The sequence below is a fragment of the Uloborus diversus genome, unplaced genomic scaffold (assembly GCF_026930045.1).
Source record: "Uloborus diversus isolate 005 unplaced genomic scaffold, Udiv.v.3.1 scaffold_17, whole genome shotgun sequence".
NCBI lineage: Eukaryota > Metazoa > Arthropoda > Arachnida > Araneae > Uloboridae > Uloborus > Uloborus diversus.
Window position 1 is genome coordinate 2,304,620 of NW_026558318.1, and position 8,448 is coordinate 2,313,067.

Sequence of the window (8,448 nt, forward strand, 5' to 3'; positions counted from 1 at the left end):
TAACTGCTCGATCCGGTGATGGTGCTGCCATCTATCGGTATATAAAATAATGGAGGTAAGGCACTCAGTATGCAGACCTCGACATAAATGCAGTTGAAGTCAGTTGTGACTCTGAATCGAATCGAATCGAAGTTTTACTTCAGCAGCCAACAAAAGCAAATCCACCGCCAAGAAAGACGAAAGAAAAAACGCGACAAAGGAACAGTTTACACGACAGAACAAGTTGAGGTTTTCTGAGTTTTTCACCCCTCTGTATCTTAGCCCCATGAAGACCCCCGGAGTTGATTTTTGGTATACTCAATCTCTAGTAACCCCTGACGACATAAACCGAAATACAATCCCCAGGACCATCAGGGGGAGGAGGAATTCAAGTTAGAAAATCGCTGTTCCAAAAAGTTTTCTCTTTCTTTGACAGGGCAACAGCTCAGACGACAAGACGAATTAAGCTGAAATTTCGCACACAGATTCCTTGTGCCCTACTGATGTGTATTTTGTGCCATTTGACCCCCTCCCCTCTCGTTTTTACCCCCCAAATTGTACCTTCCCGGGATTCCGTTACAGCTCCCCGGGGGGGCTATGGTAATGATTTTTTGTATACATATTCTTCGGGGGCCATTGAGTACATATACAAAAATTCAATCCCCAGGGACATCATGAGCTGGAGTAATTAAAGTTTGAAAATCACCAATTTTCCCTAAATTCTTTACTGACTTTCACCTCATAGGGTTTGCTAATCTCTGGTTGCAATTGCAAGGCTAGAACAGATCTAAAATCTAACAGTTATTCAAAAGTTGTCTTAGGAAATGAAATTTAATCAAGACTAATAAAACAGATCCAACAGTTGCAACTAGACGTTAAATCGCGGATATCACAAATTTGCCACAGCGACTGCGCATGCTCGCGGACTTAGAATCTTAAAAGAGAAAGCCCAATGAGCTATGTTTTTTCTTTATATTTAAGCATAGAAACAAATTAATGAATGAGATTAGAATACAGTCTCCCCCTCCTCCCCTCCCCAGTTTCGTTGATACGAAATTTTCTTCCTTCCTGTTTTTCAGTTTTGATATATTTCAGGGGGAAGAAATTTTAAATGTCAGTGAAACTGGGATTAAACATTAGAATGTTTTGCGTCACGTATCATATGAAGCTGTACGCATATGAATATGATACATCATAACTTTATAATTGAAAGCGAAAAATAGTACTTATTTATTGGTTTGCTTATTCCCTAAATAATTGCCTTTTTTACAAACATAACACATTATGAATTCAAAATATATGAAATATGTGTGTGTTATGCAGTAATTTGTTAACAGACAAAATTTTTGCAATTAATTTAAGCAAGACTTTTGAAATTAGCTAAGTTCGCGTTCATGCGCAGTCGCTGTTGCAAATTTGTGATATCCGCGATGTGGCAAATTTGTGATATCTACGATTTGACGTCGAGTACAGTTGCATACATACCCCTTCCCCCCTGTAACAGACCCCCTGTGGGCTGTGATAATGATTTTTTGTATACATATTCTTGAAGGCCCATTGAGGACATCTACAAAATTTCAACCCCCAGGGACATCGTGGACCGGAGTAAATAAAGTTCGAAAATCACTAATTTCCCCTAACGCAGAAGCGTAAGCGAATCAAGTGTGGCCATGCATAGATCTTCTGACACATTTAAAATAGGGAATTTAAAGCGGGTTAATTGCTCCAGTAGTCGGTCAATCTCCGGTAGTTGGCCACAAGGACATGAAACTAGTATATGTATAACTCAAAATCAGATTTGATGCATTCCCACCCACACACACATTCATTTACCTACTCCTAATTATCATCCAATAACAGTTAAGTTCATCAAATAGTAATTGAAATAAAGTACCGAAATACAGCGACAACTTAGCAGTGTTGAGTAAAAATTCCTTTTCTAACATGTGTTATTTCTCCTAAAAAATGTTTAAATTTTCTGCCTTATCTCTTTTTCGACAAATATAGTCATTTCGTCATTTTATTGCTTCTAATACTGGGTGGTCATTCCAAACTCGTCAGCTTGCGAGATCGAGATTTTCGTTCACGTGATTGGTTGTGACGTAGAAATGTAACAAAGTAGCATTTTATTCTACTCGAACTAAGGTTACGGCTAGGTTCGAGTAGATTAGAATACTACTTTGCGACAGTTCTACGTCACAACCAATCACGTGAGCGAAAATCTTGATCTCGCAAGCTGACGAGCTTGGAATGACCGCCCCTGATTTTAATTTAGAATTCTCGAAAACAGGTGCTGTAAATTCAGTCCATCGTTGCGTTTAGAAAAATAAGTTCTAATACTCAACATGTCATTACCAAATGGCTATTTATCGTTTTTCTTATCAAACTATCATACGTTGATAAAATTGATAAAACAAATGATTTGATTTCAATTAGTATTCATTCGGCAATAAACATTCTAATTGTAAGGTATTAAGATACGATACTACAATAGTTCCGTTAGCTCAAGTTATTTCAATGAGTTAAACCTGTTGTTTTTCTTTCTGTTGCTCAATATGCTAAGCTATTTGCTTCACCAAAGGTTCAAGAAGTCTGTATTTTAGTAAGGTTAATTGTTTCAAATGTTGGTACCACTTCTTATTACTGCTTCTAGAACGAAAAATTTCATTTCTTGGGTTTTCTATTCTAGGAAATCAATATTTATTGCTTGTTTAAAATGATGCTGACTTTTTTCAAAATTGCATTACGTAGCTACAAATTCCATTTCACTTTACTAATATTCTTGTTGAAAGCTGTAATATTATCTTCATGACCCCCCCCCCCCTTTCACAATTTCAATATACCTACATACAGACCCGACATTTGGGCAATCACGGGAGGGGGGGGGGGTTCTAAAGAAATAATGCAATTATATATTGTGATGCTTTTTTCTTATAAAATGCATTGAATTCAAATCCTATGCCCTTCTCCCACCAAAAAACTTTGAAAATACGAACAAGCTTACATAATTTATCTAACTCTAGTTCGTTCACAACGAAGTACCATAGTTTTTTACTTCCTTTTACAAAAAAGGAAGTATTGTATTGGCCAAAAAATTTTCACTCAAAAATCGGCCTTAATTTCCATTTTGTTCACCCCCGAATGAATGCTGAGTTTTTTTTTTTTTTTTTTTTTTTTTTTGACCCGACCACACGTGGATATATGCCTAGAAACCTACAGACACCCGAAACAACAATTTTGACGACTCCCGAGTTAATTACAACGAATTTTCTCGTGACGTCTGTATGTACGTATGTATGTGCGTATGTGTGTATGTATCTCGCATAACTCAAAAACGGTATGTCCTAGAGTGTTGAAATTTGGTACGAAGACTGCTAGTGTGGCCTAGTTGTGCACCTTCTCTTTTGGTTGCATTCGGACATTCCTAAGGGGGTCTTTTGCCCCTTTTTAGAAGGAAATCATTGTTAATTTCGATTTAAACTCAAGTGGTGTTATAATTTGTCAGACACTTGGCGATATATCGCCAGTCTTTTGGTCGCCAAGTTTTGTCGCCAACTTGGCGACAAATTTAGTGATTTTTTTTTAATTATTTTTTTTTAATTTTAAATCTGTTAAATTTGGTTTCAATTCGCCACTGTTGGTGATATTTAGAGAGTAAACAATTGAATCACATTAAAATTGCCAATAATGGGGAAATGACATTAAATTGGAGTGAAAGGAAGTCATGTGATGAACAAACACATCAGCTCGTTATGATAAATTTTGTCTTAGAAGCGACTTTGATTGCTAATCTTTTACGTAAACGGACTTTTACTTACATTGTTTTGAGATCAAGTTACTTCCAAAACTACAATCTTAATTTTATGCTCCGTATGTTGTCAGTATGTTGAAGTTCCATTCTAATGAACATAGACCAGTCAAGTGTCAATCATATCGATCAATAAGTCACTATCTTTATCGGTCATGAATTTTATTAGCTGTTTTGTTCAGTCTTTATGGTAACAAAAACAGTTGATACAGAAACCGTTTTGAACAAAGGGGGAAAGGGGGGAGAATCCAAATTCTCATGTTTTGAAACTTTTCAACCCCCCCCCCCCCCCCCCCAAATCTGGTTTAACCCTGGTCTTTTCCATTTATCAAATTTCTACTTTCGCAGATGTGATATTATTTTAGTTAGTGGTGTAGTACAGGAGTTCTCAAACTTTCAGGCTCTGCACACCCCTTTGAAGTCTGACATAAGGTCACACCCCCGTCATATGTGGTTAACACATTTATAAGGTCAAGTCCTCCCCCCCCCCCCTACAACGTGCTAAATACAAGCAGTATAATAGGAAACCTTTGCTTTTATTTCCCATCTGCTTAAAGTTACGAACTGTAATATTTTGTAAATAGTTACGTGTACATAATATCAATGCAAAAAGATGTGATATCTCATCAAAAACAACCCTGTTGTAAAAATTTCCCCGCCAAGTAAACCCTTAACTTTTCCGCCCAAAAAAGAAGGCCTGCACATATCCTAAACCCAAAAACCCTCAGCCTTAAAATGTTATGATATCTAGTTTTCTCACCAAGTATGTGCCAAACTATCATCCTCCCTCTTCTCCCCTTTCATCACACCTACTTCCATTAGAACCTGCTCCCACCTTCAACTCCTCTGAAATATTAATAGATCCTTTAAATTGTTTATCCTGTTTGGCGGGAAGCTTTTCAAAGTGAAGTGGTTGCTTGGTGAGCAAAAAGCTTCCCGCCAAAGAAGATAAAAAATTTAAAGGATGCCACCGCAAGCGTTCGGAAACGCCTGCGGTGGAACCGGTGACGTCAATTAACCGCGTTCGGAAACGCTGCGGTCGTTTTCTAGCGGTCGACTTGGTAGCAACCTGTCGCACCGCTGTCTGGAAGCGGTTAGCGAGATCACAAACGTCAAAAAGTCTGTGTTGGCCAATCCGGTCGTGTTCCATGCTTTGATCGTAACGCACGTGACTTTCCCATCACGAAAGTTACACTTTGATTGGAGCGTCGTTTGCTGCTGAACTAGAACTACCGCGGTGTAACCACGAGCGTTCGGAAACACAGCTGTTCTACCGGAATTCCAAGAGAAATTCCAAATACGTCATAACCACACCGGGCTAACCACGCGGTGTAACCGGTGGATCATGTCCGAACGCAGCACAAATAACATTTTAATAATTGTTTCAGTAGGGCTGCGTTCAGAAACGATCCACCGGTTACACCGCGTGGTTAGCCCGGTGTGGTTATGACGTATTTGGAATTTCTCTTGGAATTCCGGTAGAACAGCTGTGTTTCCGAACGCTCGTGGTTACACCGCGGTAGTTCTAGTTCAGCAGCAAACGACGCTCCAATCAAAGTGTAACTTTCGTGATGGGAAAGTCACGTGCGTTACGATCAAAGCATGGAACACGACCGGATTGGCCAACACAGACTTTTTGACGTTTGTGATCTCGCTAACCGCTTCCAGACAGCGGTGCGACAGGTTGCTACCAAGTCGACCGCTAGAAAACGACCGCAGCGTTTCCGAACGCGGTTAATTGACGTCACCGGTTCGACCGCAGGCGTTTCCGAACGCTTGCGGTGGCACCGAGGCGACCGATCCTTGTTTCCGAATGCACCTTAATCGTTTCAGTAAGACTGACGTCATCAAAACAACCAGCAAAGTTAACCAGTTGCTCTATTCGAACATAACCTTTAATTATCGTCTGCCTTTTTCAAATTTTTTATAGCTTACGTTCTTAACTCTTCTCAGCATATGAAAGTTATTTTTTTGGAGTGGAAGGAATCTGTTTCTATATCGCCTATCTATTTGCGTAGAAACGCCGGAAAGAAAGGCTGCGTTCGGAAACGATCCACCGGTTACACCGCGTGGTTAGTCCGGTGTGGTTATGACGTATTTGGAATTTCTCGAGGAATTCCGGTAGAACAGCTGTGTTTCCGAACGCTCGTGGTTAAACCGCGGTAGTTCTACTTCAGCAGCAAACGACACTCCAATCAACGCGTAACTTTCATAATAGGCAAGTCACGTGCGTTACGATCAAAACATGAAACACGACCGGATTGGCCAACACAGACTTTGTGACGTTTGTGATCTCGCTAACCGCTTCCAGACAGCGGTGCCACAGGTTGCTACCAAGTCGACCGCCAGAAAACAACCGCAGTGTTTCCGAACGCGGTTAAGTGACGTCACCGGTTCCACCGCAAGCGTTTCCGAACGCTTGCGGTTGCATCGAGGCGACCGATCCGCGTTTCCGAATGCACCCAAAAAGAAGAAGAGTTATTTTTTTAGTTATGTTTGTTTATTGTAGTGAAAGTTTTCCCTTACCAGCTTTATATGCCGTCGATAGCTCAGTTGGCAGATCTGTGGACTGTAGTTGATAATCCAGCTTTATATTTTGGTAAATTTAGGATGTGCGACTAATTATGTTTATTTCGTTGGACTTTTCCCCTTCACATTTTGCATTTCTCCAGAATGGGTGAGTTTTTGAATTATAATAACTCTTTTTTGCCCTTATTGCTTTTGAAATAAATTTTGTTTTGTTAAAAGAACACGTTAAACTAAGATTGTTTAGATTTCTTTAAATGAAACAGAAGTCCAAGAACTAAGAAAAGTTTGCTTTTAAAGATTTTAACTATATCTTGATTCGAAGCTAATGACTTGATATTTAAGGAACGGAATTATTCGTATTTTAAAGTCGTGGTGCTTTAATATCACGAAATCAACCAAGCAATTTATGTTGTTTTGTGTAAAAAGCTGAGTGTTATTGTACATAACTATTTTGGATATAATCTGTCGGATGTAATTCAGTTTAACGTGAGCAGAAGTTATAGTTGATAATGCATAGATTTTAGTCTTTTGTGCTAATTGAAAAAGCTCATAATTTGTACCAGTGACAACTATTACTAACGTTAATGAGATATTAGGCCAAAAAAAAATAATAATAATAATTTGAATTTTGACCTCTTGAATTCAAATTATGTTTTTCGCAATCACGAAGGTGTGTGTATGTAGGCGTGTGTGTTTATGTGTGTGGAGTGGGGTATGTGTGTTTGTGTGTAGGGGGTATGTGTATGTGTGTGTAGGCATGTCTGTTTACGTCTGTGTGCAGGTATGAGTGTGTGGGTAGTTGTGTGTGTGTATGAGTGTTTGTGTGTGTGTGGGGGGAATGTGTATGTGTGTAGGCGTGTGTGTTTATGTGTGTGGAGTGGGGGTATGTGTGTTTGTGTGTAGGGTGTATGTGTGTAGGCATGTCTGTTTACGTCTGTGTGCAGGTATGAGTGTGTGGGTAGTTGTGTGTGTGTATGAGTGTTTGTGTGTGGGGGGGGGAATGTGTATGTGTGTGTAGGCATATGTGTCTGTGTGCAGTCATGAGTGTGTGGGTAGTTGTGTGTAGGTGTCTGTATGTATGCGTGTGTGTATGTGTTTGTCTATGTGTGTGTAGGCGTATGTATGTGTGTGTATGTGTTTGTGTGTGTACGTGCGTGTATGTATGCGCGTGTGTGTAGGATATGAACGCAACCTGAAGACTGTTTTCGCTATAAGAGCAGCATCGTGAGGACCCGGTCGACGGTGATGCAGCAGAGGGTGCTGGCGGGAAAATAAAATGATAGCACATCAAAACAGTCAAATGAAAGCAATAAGCAATCGTGATTGCTCAAAAAAAAAAAAAAAAAAACTAGTGTTTCGCAAATCCTGCATTACACGCTTTTGATTAATCCTTAACGTGTTAGAAACTGATGTCAGAGTATTACAAAAACAGATCACAACTTTTGATTTACAACAAAATATTACAATATGGATATAAATTCTTAAAAACTGTCTGAATTATCAAACGCTTTCATTTTCGGCGGTATTTTTTTCCTGACTGGAAATAGACTGTATGTGCTGTTACACAGTTAAAACCTCACGTTTCCCTACTTCCCCTGTATTTGTTACGAAAAGAAACGTGCCACAATCTTCAATTCTGTCGAACCTAAAGTGTTAAAATTTTCAATTTTGCTTTCCTGCAAATTTTTTTTTTTAAGCCACAATCAATGGACCGTTTCACAGAAGAGCAGCCCACATTTTGCCTCACACGTGACAGCTCTGTATTTTATTTTAAAAGTAGTATTTAAAAAGATATGAAATTGTTGCTTTACCCCTTCAGACCTGGTGTCCGGTATACCGGACAACCACTTTAAACAGCTGCTAATCAATTAATAATTGATTTAATTAGTTGATTTTTTTTGTAGTTGACTCTTTACATTCTGCTTATTATAATCTGTGAAATAATTTTTCGTTTTGGGATTGACAACACTGACATATAAGGATTGAGAGATAGTGGTTCATTTTTCCAACCATGGATTTTCATCTGAAAAGCGAGGTTTTTTCCTGATTTTTTTTTAAATATATAATTTTTAATTAATCATTTCAAACGCTTATATTATGTTTTATCATTGTTAGTAGAACATTTCATAATG